This window comes from Thunnus maccoyii, chromosome 22 (genome assembly GCF_910596095.1).
Source record: "Thunnus maccoyii chromosome 22, fThuMac1.1, whole genome shotgun sequence".
In the NCBI taxonomy this organism is placed as follows: domain Eukaryota; kingdom Metazoa; phylum Chordata; class Actinopteri; order Scombriformes; family Scombridae; genus Thunnus; species Thunnus maccoyii.
This window is the reverse complement of record NC_056554.1, coordinates 20,074,968-20,091,012: the sequence shown is the minus strand read 5'-3', so window position 1 is coordinate 20,091,012 and position 16,045 is coordinate 20,074,968. Positions and strand designations below refer to the sequence as shown.

General features: G+C 38.5%; 1 long non-coding RNA gene across 1 annotated transcript; it reads left to right on the top strand.

Moving 5' to 3' along the window:
• Positions 1-1,978: 1,978 nt before the first annotated feature.
• On the top strand, positions 1,979-16,031 carry LOC121890130. Its single transcript, XR_006093706.1, has 3 exons — positions 1,979-2,763; positions 4,438-4,642; positions 13,215-16,031. It is a non-coding gene; the product is annotated as an uncharacterized LOC121890130 (long non-coding RNA).
• Positions 16,032-16,045: the final 14 nt, after the last annotated feature.

The following is a 16,045-nucleotide window of genomic DNA, read 5'->3' as shown; positions in this document are numbered from 1 at the left end:
AAGGGACAAGCAACATATCTGCTGAAATCTTTTGACCTCTTAGTGGAGGGCAGGTTTATGTGCAAAACAATATAATTTCAATATTTTAGAACAATAATACTTTAATTCATCTGTAATAGAGGAAATGAAAACATGTTTGCAGGATTGCTCTTCCATATTTTAGTTTAAATGAAGAGGTCTACAAGTCTTACTTACATAAAATTAAAAAAGTTAAGATTTAATTTTTTTGAAAATATTCAATCTATTTGCATACTCCTATTTAAATAATTTTTAATTATTAATTATTTTTTATGCACTATTTACTGGTAAATAATAAATATGTCCTTGAAGTACAGGATGAGAAGCAGTTATTTGGATAAATGTGACATTTTTAGAGTATTACTCTAAAAGTAAATAAAAACCCTTTGTATTCCAAACATCATTAAAGTACAATTATATTATGTATATATCTTTATTTTAGTGTTATAATTTTGGCTTTTTACATTGAGAAATCCTTTAATCTATTCATAAGTTATTCTTTATTTTCCTGTGAAAAAACCTTTGGTGACAGAAACATCTTTTTTTTTTAATATTCAGATGTGTAAACTGACCCTCACTTTGCATTTTGAATGTCTCTTTGCCTCTATTTGCCTCCACACTCTACATATTCCCTTTTATATTACTCAGTACGATGCTCCTCTGAAAGCTAGATGGCAGCACGATACAGAAACAACAACCAGCCTTTCTGGTTGGTCTTCTACAGAAAACTGTCTTGGGGTGTGTGTCTGGAAAAAATAAACCAAACAGAGTTCCCTCTCTTGAACTCAATTGAGGCCAACATAAAGCAGATTTTTTACTTCCTCCACTCTCACTCCAGTCTCCTTTCTTCAGCATAATGGGTAATAAAAGTTACGAGGTGTTGTGCAATGTGGCAGAACAAACTGCACTTTTCTGCAGGGTAAACGTCATTGTTTTAGGCTTTGTTTGGGACTAATGGATTAAAGTTGATTATCTGACTCATCATTTTACCCTTTTTTTGTCAGCCTCACTCTCTCCTCTGAGGTTTACTCGGCTGCTCTGATAATCATGTGCAACCTTTTCCCCAAATGTCAAACTCAAAATTAAGGTAAATGCTCGCTTTAACTATTCTGCCCCACTATTTCCTTCCTTTTCAAAACCTTTTTTTAAGTTCCTGGTTTGTAGTTTGGTTAAATATATCGCTGCTGTGTGTTTTATGTTACCAAAAATGAGGCCAAGGACAACTTTCCAGATTGTTTAGATAATGATGTTGAGTACCACTACTCTCTCTCTCTTCTGTCAGTCTCTCTGAACTCACTCTACCAACATGATGTCAAAAAAAGACAAATAGGCCCAGATGTGAAGTCCTGACCTGCCAGACGAACCCTCTGACTCTGCAGCACACATTTAAATACACGTTGCGTTATCTGAAACACTAATTTACTTTTAACTGATTCATAGTTTAATAGACAAAAATGACAAAATGATCGATAGCACATGAAGATAAAAGCGGATATTTGAGGAAACTGAATCCATTAATTTTCTCAGTTGTCATGGAGTCATGTGACCTAAGTATGGAATCAATTGCTGATGAAGGCCATGAGGTGTGACTCAAAGCTCTGGTAGAAATATATTTTAAAAACTCAGTTGATATTGTTTGTTTTACATTTCATGTTTATGTTACTTTTTGTTTGTGTATTTGTAGCATTTTTTGGATTTGAAGCGCATTTTTGTTAATGTTTGTGCTTCTTTTTTTTTTTTTTGCCTTTTTGTCCTTAGGGGCCAGCGTAAACTGGATCCCCATTGGGTCACAAGATAAATATCTGTATAAGGGAAAGGTCAATATAAAAAAAATGCCACACCAAATTACATTCATTTTTCTTAGATGTTATTCTGTTTGCCTGTTGTGTGTAACATCGGATACAGATGTTTGCTGTTTTGTAACAGATTTAGTTGTTTTTTCTGATATTATTTCTGTTTTGTAAACTCTATTCTATTTTCTATTTTTTTTTTCTATCTTGTTGTTACTATCATGCTTGTTTGACTGTTTGCTTTTAATGTCAAGCACTTTGAAAATATATCAATAAATATTTTCTTACAATCATCTCTTCTGGCATCAAACAATTCATTTTAGTTTTTTGTTGACTGACTTGTAGACATCTGCACCCTTTGACTTTGCTTCATTTTAAGGGGTCACAAGACAAAAAGGTTGGGAACCACAGCCCTGGATAAACAACACTACAAAACTGACAAGTCTTTCAAAATTTCAAAATCTTTACATCACCAAAGTAGAAATCAAATTAGCATGAGAATATGCAAGATACTAAAGTTACAATCTTTCAAAAGTATATTTTTTGAGATTTTCCATCAATTTCTAATTGTTTAATGTTTATGTCATTGGAGGATGGTTTTTTTCAGCCTCCCACAGAGTTCGTTTGGTCCTTACTGAGGCAGGTCTACAGCAGGGTTCAACCACAGGTTATGTACCATCCATACAGCCTCCTTATATCCAGGTGATGACAGTCTCTGCCATAAGCACTCTTTGAATTAATCATGAGCTCTTTCTTTTCTGAATGGCACTTATCTTTATGAAACAGCCACTTGGCGGTCACCGAGGGAGGGCCCCTCATTCTCAAGACTGACCGGCACCGCAGTGTGCGGAGGTGGAGGAGCTGGAGGGGGGGGCACGATGACGAGGCCCCAAACGGGATGCAACAAGTTTTCACATTCCAGCGGCGACAGCTGCATACAGTACAGGGATCTCAGGTGACATGACGCTCCATCTGGCGGCCACGTTGGAAAAACACGGCTCTTGGGGATTAATGGCTGTGAAAAGACAACAAGTCCTTCAAATTAGATGAAAAAATATGTTGTTTCTCATTGACTTTAAAACCAACCTATGTTAGTGTTTCTTATCTGACGGCTGATTGATTGGCAAAACTGTTGATACAAATGTATGTTTCCTTATCTGCTATCGCTATGATTAAAGGTGCAGTATGTAGAATTTAGTGTCATCTAGTGGAACAGACTTGGCAGAAATGGAATAAATTGATAAGTATGTTTTAATTAGTGTATAATCACCTGAAAATAAGAATTGTGTTTTCGTTACCTTAGAATGAGCCTTTATATCTACATAGGAAGTAGGTCCCCTTCCATGGAACCCGCCATATTGCACCGCCATGTTTCTACAGTAGCCCAGAATGGATAAACCAAACACTGGCTCTAGAGAGGGCCTTTTGTGTTTTTCGCGAGTTTCACGGCCAACGTAGGTTCTCCTAGGGAGGGTTTGAGGGTGAGTGGTTACAGTCAGAAACCTCACTGCTAGATGCCAATAAATCCTACACACTGGTCCTTTAAGACTTGCTTAGGTTAAGGCACAAAAAAAACTTAGTTACGGTTAGGAAATGCTAGCGGTCGTGATTAAAAGAAACCAACGGTGACCGTTGGTAATATTTGGGAAACTAACAGCATGTCTCTTGTGTCAAGAGGTTGTCTGTTAAATGGAAAAGTGGGTCATATTAGGCATTTGAAGACTTATATTTGCTTGTGACGTGATGTACGGACCAACACACATTATATATTAGCTAATATTAGCTTATACTAGCTTATGTTAGCATATATTAGCTGGCATCTGATAGCATACTTTCTCGCTTTAATGGGAATAGCTTCAAATTTTAGAAAATATGTTTATTTGCTTTTCTTGCCGAGAGTTAGATGAAAAGATGGATACCACTCTTGTGTCTGTACACTAAATATGAAGCTACAGTCGGGATGTGATTAGCTTTGCTTAGCATAACGCCTGGAAGTGGCGGAAATGGCCAGCCTGGCTCTGTCTAAAGTTTGAAAATTACCAGCACTTCTTAAACTCACTAATTAACACAATATATCTTGTTTGTTTAATCCATTTACAAACAGTAAAGTAAAAATGACAATTTGTGGTTTTAGGGGGTCGATTACTTGACATACAACAGTTCATCCGCCACGTGTCAACAAGACTCCAGGAATCATTTCACCTGGCTATTGGGAAAAAAAATACTTGCAGTAACAGTTAAAATCATTATTAAACAACATTTTGATTAAGTGTCAGGTCAGACATGTTGCCCATATTACCTCTTGTACTCGTCCCTCTTATCGGGTCATATATTTACAAGCTTTCTGACAGTTGCAGCCAAGCGATAAAACAGTAACACCTGGTGCTTAGTCATAAATATCATAAATAATCTTATCTTTGTAAGAAATAGTTTGGGTGGTGCAACCTGTTTCTTTTGTGATAGTGAGGAATTTAGTGATAACATTAAAACAAGACCAATTTTGAACTTCTGAGCAGGCATAGTTTCATTTCTTCTTGTACAGCACATAGCCTACTGTATTTAACTGCAGTCAATTCCACATTGTCTTGTGTTGAAATATCCATTCAGTGCCTTTCTTTTCTTTTTGCAGGCCCCACTTCAAGTCAGTCTACAAACTTTTCCTTATCTGATGCGGTCTGTAATTTGACCACACATCAAAGGAGGGACGATGAAAAGTCAGAAATGACTGAAAAATAAGAATGAATAGGATAAAGAGCGACCCCGCCACCCAGAAACAACCCCACACAACTTGAATCCAAGTTTTGAGAAGAAACATCTCAGACGTCACAATCAGAGTAAGACTTTTTGTTATGTCAGTTGAAACACACACTGATGAACACCTGTTTCAAAGCGTTTCCTCTTTCCTGAAAGATGTGTTTATAATGTTGATAAATCAGTAAAGCGTGACTCATCCTCCGACTGTTTTCTGCCTCCCATCTCAGCCTGTTTATCTTGGAGAGACAGAGAGACAGAGGCGTGTCTGCATCTAACCTCCAAAAACAAGCAACAAAACACACTCAAGGTTTAAACAGAACCGTTATGTTCACACACACACACACATGGTTTCTTTTTTTTTTTACTTCCATTTTGTGATGGTTGACTTTCTTTGGGTTATGTCACTCCATCAGATAGTGTCCAGGAGGCAGCTAGCCTAAGTGGCTGGTGAGCAGAAACACACAAAGTCACTGTGGTTGCTGTTTGTTTGTTATGGCAACTGGAGGATCTCTTAAACTTCTCTCTAATCTCGCTCCTCGCTTACAGTTTCACTGAAACACATACAACTTTATCACATGGAAAGCACAAAAGCAAAGCACTGACTATATCATAAACGTAGGAGATATCTGATAGATGTATTGGTTTACTTTAAGGTAAAAGATGGTCTAAAACCTGAGATATGTTCATGTATGATATAATCCAGGAGATGAGATTGATCTGACACACAAATTCAGGTGATTTATTGGAGAGAAGAAAGCACTGAACAACAGAATAAATACTGAATCTTGCTCCCACAACACTTAGCATTTAAACATATTTAATATGTCATAGTCTCTCTATTTTTTAATGTTTTAAGTTAATAAAATAAGGGATGAGGGTTAGCAAAATGAAAAACCCAGAAGAATATTTGGATCTTTAATTAACCAACATTGGTTTTGGGTTTTTTCATTTTTCCTGAGTCCAAATGTAAAATATCATTATAAAAGACTGTATTTTCTGCAAGATGTCAAGACATTTTCAAGCCATGAAAACCCAACTTTGTTGCTTATTGTTAAGTTTCTTTAGAGAACAAATTTTTCAGCGTGTTTGTTGAAAATTTTCCAAATCTAAATTGACATCTAAAGCAGAAGACCGTTTATCCGTCAGCTATTTGTTGCACTTCATCAAATCAGCCTCCCAAGTCCCATTCAAGGAAAAAAATCCCAGTTGCTTGTCTTGAAAGCGTTCCAGAGCATAGCAACACATTTGTGGTGATAAATCAGGCCACTTTAAAAATCATTAGCTTATCTTGAAAACATGATGCAAGCCAAGAGGAAGGAGAAGAGGAGAATGAGGAGTGCGGGGGGAAAAGAAACATGGTGGAAAATAAACTGCTGATAAAGAGATGAATACGAGACTGCAAAATTAGAGAAAGAGTAGACTGTGAGACAGAAATCCCACTTCAAATATTTCAACTAGGTAGCAAAATCTATATAGATGAACTGATTAAGAAATCCTCTCCCTGCCTTCAACAGCTACTCATGGGCAAGGCACTACTGATCAAGTAAGTCCTCACTTTGAATGTCTTCACTACTAGTCTCATGAAAAGCTGTAAGAAGAGGGGGCGAGTGAGAAAGAGGGTAGGCAGGGAGAGGGGAAATGGGAGGGTTAATGGGTTGCCCACTGGGAGAAGTGAAGCCAAAAATAGAGACAACAGACCTCAGATATTGTTCGTGCATTAACTCTATACTTGCAGCCCTTCAGTCATAGGCAGAGAAAGAGGCCAAACGACTCAAACAGCAATCAATGTTGGAGTTAGCAGCAGTATTACGGTGTACAAGTAAAGTCTATAACCTGCTTTCAAGTTGTATACTACTTAGTCGTCATCTCATACTGTACCCACTGTGTTGAGAGCCTTAAGACAATTGATTTGAATGTTTTTTGTAATGGAAAACACTAAAATGGGTAGTTTTGGAAGGCAGTGAAAAACTACATATTTTATTGTTTAGTTTGGGAGAACATCTCGGTTTTTAGGCAGTTTTACGTGCAAGTCTAAATCAATGCATCAGTCTCTTAGAAAAAGTCTCTCTCAGATCTTTTGAAGTCAAGTCCAAGTCAAGTCACAAGGCGATGTTCAGACTGACTTTAGCCCTGCGGGAAAAAAAACAACAACAGCCGCCTCATTTAATTGAATGAGCCCATGGGGACGATGCAGAAGGCTCCAGCAAAAAAAGAAAATGCAGGGTCGTCCGGCAAAATAGTTGGACCTGGCTCAAGTTTTGCCGCAACGCAATGGAACGACAACTGGAAAGTCACTGCTTTGACAATTAAATACATGCAAGCGCACATCTCTGGTAGATTACTTTGAAAGATGAAGCTTGTATTCCTACTGTTTCCCTTGTGATCGTCACAACAAAAGATAAAAATCATTGTTGCCAAATAGCTTTTCCAGAGCAGTAAAATCATTTTTCATAATATTATTAACCTCTGTTCAGTTATTTGGTGTCTGATAAGATCAAACTCATGAATCTATTGCTCAAACTGTACATATTTCATTGTCTTAACGGCTTTATCTTGAACAACACGGCCCCAACAAGGCAGAACCTTGCGATTTTTAAGGTTAGGGTTAGGGTTAGGGGTTAGGGGTTAGGGTTAGGGGTTAGGGGTTAGGGTTAGGGTTAGGGGTTAGGGGTTAGGGTTAGGAGTTAGGGTTAGGGTGTATGTAGACCCCAAATGGGTCTTGCCCAAGATATTTATAAAGATATTGGTTTTACATAGCAGAGACCAAGTCCTTTCAATGTATAGGCTTGATGATTAACTTGACTTTACATTCCCTTACTAGCATTACTTGTTTGCTTTCAAGCCTCAAATCAAGTCTAGTAAAGTCTCAAGTCTTCAGTTTTTTTTTGGAAGTGTGAGTCAACCCTCAACTTTCTGGTGACTGGAAGTGTCGTTAAAAAAATCATTGTTGCCAAATAACTTTTCCAAAAATCATTTTTCATAATATTATTAACCTCTGTTCAGTTATTTGGTGTCTGATAAGATCAAACTCATGAATCTATTGCTCAAACTGTACATATTTCATTGTCTTAACGGCTTTACCTTGAACAACACGGCCCCAACAAGGCAGAACCTTGCGATTTTTAGGGTTAGGGTTAGGGTTAGGGTTAGGGTTAGGATTAGGGGTTAGGGGTTAGGGTTAGGGGTTAGGGGTTAGGGTTAGGGTGTGCGTAGACCCCAATTGGGTCTTGCCCAAGATATTTATCAAGATATTGGTTTTACACAGCAGAGACCAAGTCCTTTCAATGTATAGGCTTGATGATTAACTTGACTTTACATTCCCTTACTAGCATTACTTGTTTGCTTTCAAGCCTCAAATCAAGTCTAGTAAAGTCTCAAGTCTTCAGTTTTTTTTTGGAAGTGTGAGTCAACCCTCAACTTTCTGGTGACTGGAAGTGTCGTTAAAAAAATCATTGTTGCCAAATAACTTTTCCAAAAATCATTTTTCATAATATTATTAATCTCTGTTCAGTTATTTGGTGTCTGATAAGATCAAACTCATGAATCTATTGCTCAAACTGTACATATTTCATTGTCTTAACGGCTTTACCTTGAACAACACGGCCCCAACAAGGCAGAACCTTGCGATTTTTAGGGTTAGGGTTAGGGTTAGGGTTAGGATTAGGGGTTAGGGGTTAGGGTTAGGGGTTAGGGGTTAGGGTTAGGGTGTGCGTAGACCCCAATTGGGTCTTGCCCAAGATATTTATCAAGATATTGGTTTTACACAGCAGAGACCAAGTCCTTTCAATGTATAGGCTTGATGATTAACTTGACTTTACATTCCCTTACTAGCATTACTTGTTTGCTTTCAAGCCTCAAATCAAGTCTAGTAAAGTCTCAAGTCTTCAGTTTTTTTTTGGAAGTGTGAGTCAACCCTCAACTTTCTGGTGACTGGAAGTGTCATTGTTTATTCATTCCAATGTCTTGAGGTATTATTAAAAAGAAAAAAAGATTGCTTTGCAGATAAAGATGAACAAGAATTGATGTTCTTGATTTGTATCTAGAAAAAGCAGAGCTGGCCTTTCACAGCGACATTTAGCTGTCGCTCATAGCGGTATTACTGTGTTTGGGAGCTGAACATTTAGTATCTTGTCTTGTGTTGAAAGCTTTGCTGAAAGCTGACATGTTCGTTTATTTGATGTCTGGAAAAACCAGCCGATAATCTGCCTATTTCTACATCTTTGTGTCTCATCTTTATCTGTCTAACTTAAACATTCGCTATCTCCTCTCCCTCCCTGTTTCTGTCAACTGTGTCTTTAATGTTTCTTTTTTCATTTGCACTTGTTTTTTCTCATTCATTTCTATGTATTTCATATTGTTTTATGTTACTTCCTCACATCTAAGCTCTTGCAAACTTTCTCGCCTTCCTTTCTGTCTCTCTCTCTCTGGGTCTTGACTTTGTCCCAGACGGGACCTGAACTTCCTGCCGCCTCCTACAGATAACAGAGCAGACCAGTAACACACACACACAAACATGCACACACAGCTGGTTTATGTCCTCCACACTGCTGTTGTTGATGAAGTGCTTTCCCATAGTGGTCACCAGAACAAGAACACTCACATATATTTGTTTGGTTGCTTGGGGGGTGTTTAGATGTTGATAAGGTGACCACGATGATCTCCATTTATCTTCCTCTTCACTGCTTTCTTTCACTCTGTTTTCTTTCAGCTATATCTTTAGCATTACTAGTAAGTACCCTGCTTGTAACTGTGTCTATTTTTATACACATTAGGAAGTTGACTCTTTCTGAGGAAAGTACTGAAAGTATGTGTCCAAAGGCTTTTTATGGTGAGTCATTCTCTTTCAGAGGGCAAAAGTGAAATTAAACTATGATCGAATTACAACAAACATGCCAGCGTTGTGTTTTTTGATGTAATCTTGCTGTCTAGCTGAATTAAAATGTCTTCGATTGACCAAGTAACATCTTTGATATATGCAAAAGTGATGAAATTACTAGGGCTGTAGTCTCCCAGTCGACTGGTCGATTAGTTGGTCGATATGCTCTCATCCGACTAAATTCTCATTGGTCGAATAATCTCCGTGTTATTTTCATAAGGAGAAAAGTGCTACATCAACAGCTTTTCAGGATTAATCCATTATTTCCTGCGGCGGGAGGGACAGACTAACAAATTACCTGTTAAAACAACGGGGGTGTATTCAAAACACCCCCGTTATTCTCACAACTTTGAACTCGCCCAACCTAATGGAGACTGCTGGGTCTAACTGTACTCAATGTTTACTGAGTGTTTACCATGGATGTATAAAGAGAACTGGATACAGCGTCGGAGGCGGGGCCCTGCTGATTCTTATGAAAGTTGCTCAGTGGCGCATGAAGCCAAAAAAAATCGACTTCCCAGTATGAAAGTACTCGGATCTTCCGCATTGTGCGGCCCATAGAGCATGCGCACTAGTGACTTTCACTGGCCAAGTCGGCTACTTCCGGTTTAGCCCTCCGTCTAACTTGAATGGGGATAAAACAATTCAATCATGCGGCTCTTCTAGGCTTTTGAAATGTGATCGGACCAAACGGATTTAATTCTTATAGTGAGACAAGTCATTTCGCGGGGGTTGTGATGCTCAGAAAAATTTATCCGCTGATTTACAGACGTCTCTTTCACAATGTAAGTCTATGGTAAAAAGTTTTTTTGGGCCAGTGTGCATCACGTGATGCTTATTACACGGTTTGGCCTTCCTGTATCCAGTTCTCTTTATACATACATGGTGTTTACTGAATCAGTGTTTCTCCTATAAGTATAACAACAAGAACTCCAACCAGGCCCAAAAAAATATTTTTAATGCCAAAAATAATGTCAAATATCCATTCATTCGGAAATCAATAACATTTGGGAGTCTCTGTGCAGCGCCGCTCCGGTATGTGAGTCAACCTCTGTTTCGTTGCCTGGGAAACTATTGGTAGCGTTAAGGAATATGTCATTGCGTAGTATGTTTGTGTAGCGCGTGGGAAAGAGCGAGCGGCAGGAAAGGGACAGTGGATGCGAACGGAGCAGAGGAAAAGGTTAGTAGTAAGTTGTCAGTCTGGCAGTAAATGTACAGCACAGACTACAGTGTGTCAGTTAATAAATGCTAAAAAGTCACGTCTGTTGTTTCCCCAAATGCTGGAAAAGTGAAGGAGGTTAGCTCCAAAGTTAGCAACAATGGGTTAGCATAACCTGAAGACAATAAACTCTGTCCCTTTACAGCCAACCTCCCCACGACTAATCGATTAGTTGAAGATTATGTATGATTTCAGTTGACCAAGATTTTCTTTGGTTGACTACAGCCCTAGAAATTACACAGTATATATACCATTGTGCTATAAGAGCAAGTTCACGGTAACTTCTTGTGTGATGGTTCATGTTTAGAGCAACTTTGCTGCCACAAAGGGAACAAGATGCAACCCAGAGAGATTACACAGTTAAATATCAGCACATCTGACACAGAGTCAAACCACAACAAATGTTTCAGTCTTAAAGTCTAACAGCACTTAACTATGCAGATGACATAATGTTGTATTTTATTGCAAAACAAGGCACAGATTGCATCTTTAAGTATCAATCTAGTGTCCTTGTCATTGCCAACCAGATCAAAGAAAGCAGAGCCTGTTAAATCCAGAGTCAACAGATCAAACAGACTAAACAAATTAAAGATGTCGACGGGACATTTTTAATAGTTCTTGCTTGTTTTTGTTCTTCGATTTTTGGAAGAAGCTGTCCAGTTTGAGTCATAACAGATTATGCCAAGTGAGCTCATGAGAACATTGCATGGATGAGAACAGATAGCATCACATTGTCTACATTTCAAGCATTTCCTCTTTGATCCAGCAACGTGTCCAAGTGCCAGCCAACAACTGGCATTAAAAGTTTTAAAATCCAACATGAAATGCTCTGAAGGTCATTTTAACCAGCAATGTGAGAAAGAAAGGGGAGTAAAGGCTGGAAATGGAAAAAATTCGCTTGTGACACATACTTTGGGGACTCCGAGGCAGGTCCAAATGTGCTTCATCTTACCTGGAAAGATGAATGACATCCAGTGCTTTAATAAATGACTTGTGAGTGTACTTCAGTAATGTGGAAACATTTGTAACTCTGCCCTATACTCTTTTTTTTTCTGATCATATTTCAGCTCAGCAGAACAGTCTGCCAACAACTAAATTATTAAGAACATTTAGTTCTTCAACCTTAAATGCAAACATAAAAATCCCTGAACTGCCTTTGACAGTTTCAGTTTTGCAGTGATTCATTCAGGCCAGTCTATTTTAATTTAGTTTAAGGTCTATAGAGAAGCTAAAGGAATATGATCATGCAGGAATTAAGGGAAGTGGGTACCATGTTCCAAGATGGCACCCTGTTTATTCCTATGAAAGTTTCTCACCAAAAAACACTGAATTCGGTTTCCAGTTTCCATAATTTTGGCTCCAAAATGCTTAAGATATGCTCAGTACATGCATTTATGTGTGTAGGTATCCATAATAACATATGTTTATTTACTTTTTTTGGTTTATTTTTATTATTATTACAATTTTTATTTGTTTTGTGCGTCCTTGGACATAATTGTACTGTGTTATGATAGAAGTTTTATGTTTTAATGCCACTCTCTCACAGATTAGGGAAGGACTGGGTGGTGCTGGGGTTGGGTATGAAGATGCTTTTGCTTTTCGAAAAACTTTTAAAAAAAAGCAAAAAGATTAAGCATGTACATTTATAGTTCTTATCAGACTGAGTTGCCTGACTTCCTATTCATTCTGCACACACGAGTGGCGTGAAAATAATCTTAGACGACCTATTGGCTTAAATTTTGATGATACAAAGGGTCCGGTCAGATTGTTTGTAACGCTTAGAGAGAAATGTTCATCGTATCATAGCCGTCTCTTTGGAAATTAGGGCCAGAGTGACCCTCACAGCTCTGTTCCCGGGGGCATGAAAGTGTCGACAAGAAATGGTGCCTCAGAAGGTTCAAAGGTCAGCTCTCTTCTTCTGTTGGTGAATGAATACTGTCATCTGTTTCATCTCCACAAATGACAACAAGCCTGTAGATTTTAGGTAAAAGAACACATTCATGAACTTTGAAAGCCTTCACATGAAAGCACATTATTGTACATTTGTAGCAAAGCTGAAAATCAAAACACATTTCAGTTCTGTGAGTGGTTGTACAGAGAAACTGTGTACTGATGTAACTTTCATGGTAGCTGCAGAGAAATCTCCCATTGTGGGTTTCTTTCATCAGACTTTTTGTATTTGAGTATCTTCTACAAGTTAAAATTGTTTGCAATAAAAAAAACAAACTAAAGCTCCTTTTTTAAAATCTGTAACCTCTTTGTATGATTTTGAGATCATCTTTTAAAAAGCTAAGAAAGTGTGTGTTGTTTCTTCAGTCATGTCTGGACAAGAGAAATTACATCACTGCTGCTGCCACTCGACCATCTTTGGTCTGTAAAGTTGGCAACGTTTAACCCACAACAGTGTCGGGCTTGTGGGAACTGGTGTTCGTTAGGGACGGCTAAAATCAGAAATACATTTTCCATCACTGGTAAGATAGAGAAAGGCTGTGATGTCCTCCTGAGGTCATCTGGGGTATTGATCTGTTACTAACCCGTGTCTCTTCTCGCCCTGCAGGTGATTGATTGGAGTAACTCGGACCACCTGAGCCTCGTGTTCCTGCGTTATTTCATCCACTGCTGCAGCTCGTTCACTCTCCCTGCTTCTCCTTACAGGCACCTGTTCTGCTTTGTTGTGTTAGTTGTTTTAGTTTCTACACCTCACGCCGCTGACATCACCGACATCCACGCCCTGTACTGTAAATATTTAGTCTTTAATTTGATTTAATTCGGCTTTATTTGTTTCTTTAGTTACCCTGGTACCATGGTGTATCTCCTTTTTTGTTGTGGCCACTCGAGCCAGATCATAACACGCACTTGAGCCTCTCTCTAAGGAATCTAAGAGCTTATATTGACATCAAATAGAGGGAACGTGTGCTTTTTTTATGGGAGTAAACACACGGGGGAAAAATGTAACTCTCAGCCTTTTCGTGATTTGATGTTTTTGGCCGTCTTGCACCTCAGCATTGTGTCTGAGGTATCTAGACAAATGGATTGAACTACATGACATACAAGTTAGGATTGGATTTTTTCGTCATTTGTGTTATTACAGCAGAACCCGTTTGTTGTTTGCTCCGGCTTCTCTATCTTCTTACCGAAAAAGGGAACATTTAGTTGGAAGCTCCGTTTTCTAAATCCGGCCTCATAAATATCACATTAACTCGTCATCTATCTACTAAACTCTCATTAAACGTCTGCGTTAGAAAAGATTTCTGCCTTCAAGGAAGAAAAAACAGGGGGAGGAATTCCTCGTCTTCATTTCGGGAATGTAGGAATACGGTTTTCCAGTGGCACACAGGAAGGAGGTCTTTAGAGCGACATGGTGTGTGTGTGTGGGAAGCAAAGTTAGGGGCTGAAAAAAAAAACATTAGAGGAAATTGGACTTAAAGTAGCTGAAAATTATGAGAAAATCTCTTTTTTTCTCTCTTACACACTCACGCATGCGATTTTTCACTCTCGGCGTTTGTCAAATGGCATCTAAGGATTTTTTTGTCTTGATACACAGCGAGCGAGACAACTGACTTCATCTTTTTTTCCAGACCTCTGCTGGAGCCCCCCGCTGCTCTTAAAGGTCAAAGGGCGAAATGTCACGAGTCGGGGTCAGCACACAATTTTTTAAACTGTGGAGTGGTTGAAGTGGCGGTTCAGTGACCAAGAAAGAGAGTCCAGATACCGAGGAATTTGTGTTTAATGGGAATTTTGTGTGTCTGTGTGTGTGTGTGTTTCAATGAGAGGAGAGGTCATGAGAACAGCGGCTCTGTAGAAGCAGAAAACACACACACACACACCACAAACACACATCCCGACTTCCTTTGAACCAATTCCCTTCTCCTCACATATAGCAACGACTGTGTTTTCCAGCTACATCAATTCATTAATTGGATTTTAGCCCATTAACAGTAAACACTAGTCTTTAAGCTGAACATGGAGTCTCTTGGTACCTAAAAGCTGAGAAATTCCTTCTTATTGGGCAGAAAAAAGCCTCTTAAAGCAACATTTACTCTACAGGACACTAAAACCTTCTTCTTAAAACAATAGAAATGAAATACTGTCTAGACGGGGAGCCATTTAAGGTGCAATCACACCTTGAGTTTGGACTCTTTACGCTGAGCTATAGCGGAAAAGTTTACTTTGTCATACTTACAAGCAAACTAGGGCTTGTAAGCAATGGATTTACAGCTACGTCATTTATTGGACAGTTTTGGCAACCTGTCATTCTGCAAGATTATAGAGATTTAGGTGATGAACTCAGGAGTTTCAGGACAACTTTATGTGACTCTACAGCTCCCTTAAAGGTGCCTTTAGTCACCTATTAAGTCATGGTTGCAATCTGTGTCAAATTGCATGATATCAGTTTTAAGGTATGTCAGATTGTGCGATGAATGGCAGCGCTAATTTTTGTTAAAATTGCAGAATAAACTGATGCAAGCAGAAACATGTCATTAACTCCCATTATCCATCTGCACCATACCATCCATACACAAGCTTTATCTTTAGCTTTTACATTTCTATGCATTGATAAAAGACAGAAAAGCGGACAAATGAACTGCTATATTTGCCAAGTGAGTCTGAGGTAAATGTGTTTTTTTAGCGTTAGCCTTATGTTAGCTTACCAGTGAATTCTGTGTCATTTAATGCTGTATTCTGACTGGTTGCTTTCCCTAAAACTGGGTTGTAGCAGCAGTCACATTGTGATGATGTTGGATATTTTTAGGCTGTCTGTCTTTGATCGTCAACGCTCTAAATCAGCTGTCGGTGGACTCGCAGTACAACTAAGACCACTGTTCTTGATTGACGGCTAAAGATTTCACCATGTTTCTCTCTAATTTGTCAACTTTCATTGTACACTTTCAACAGAACAAAATCTATCCATGTATTAAAGGAAAAGGCTGTTTGTTTCTTCTTGATTGTGTGCATGCTTACTGTTTTTCATGCTAGCTTTGTCACATCCGTTGTGGACATTTAGGACACTGAGTCTCTCAAAAAGACATATTGAAGCAAGCATCAACCTCCTAAAGCTTTCTAAATAAAATTACATTTTACATAAACCATTTCAAGGGTTTATTTTCTCTCTGTTGTGTTATACTAGACTTTCTTTCCGTCTGTCAAATGTCAACATGTGTCTCAGTATAGCCTTGAACGCTTGCGCTCTGGGGTCATTTCCTGTTTTGGTTCAGACTACTTTCTTATGAAGACTCCAAGTCTGCAGCGGAGAGGACGCAGACTCACATTTGATTTGTTTGGTATAAGAGCATTAGTTTAGTTTAGTTCCCCAGAAGGCAAAAACTCTATGAAAACCAACATAAATCAAACTGTGATAAGGGATTAGTAACATCTGTGCTTTCCATG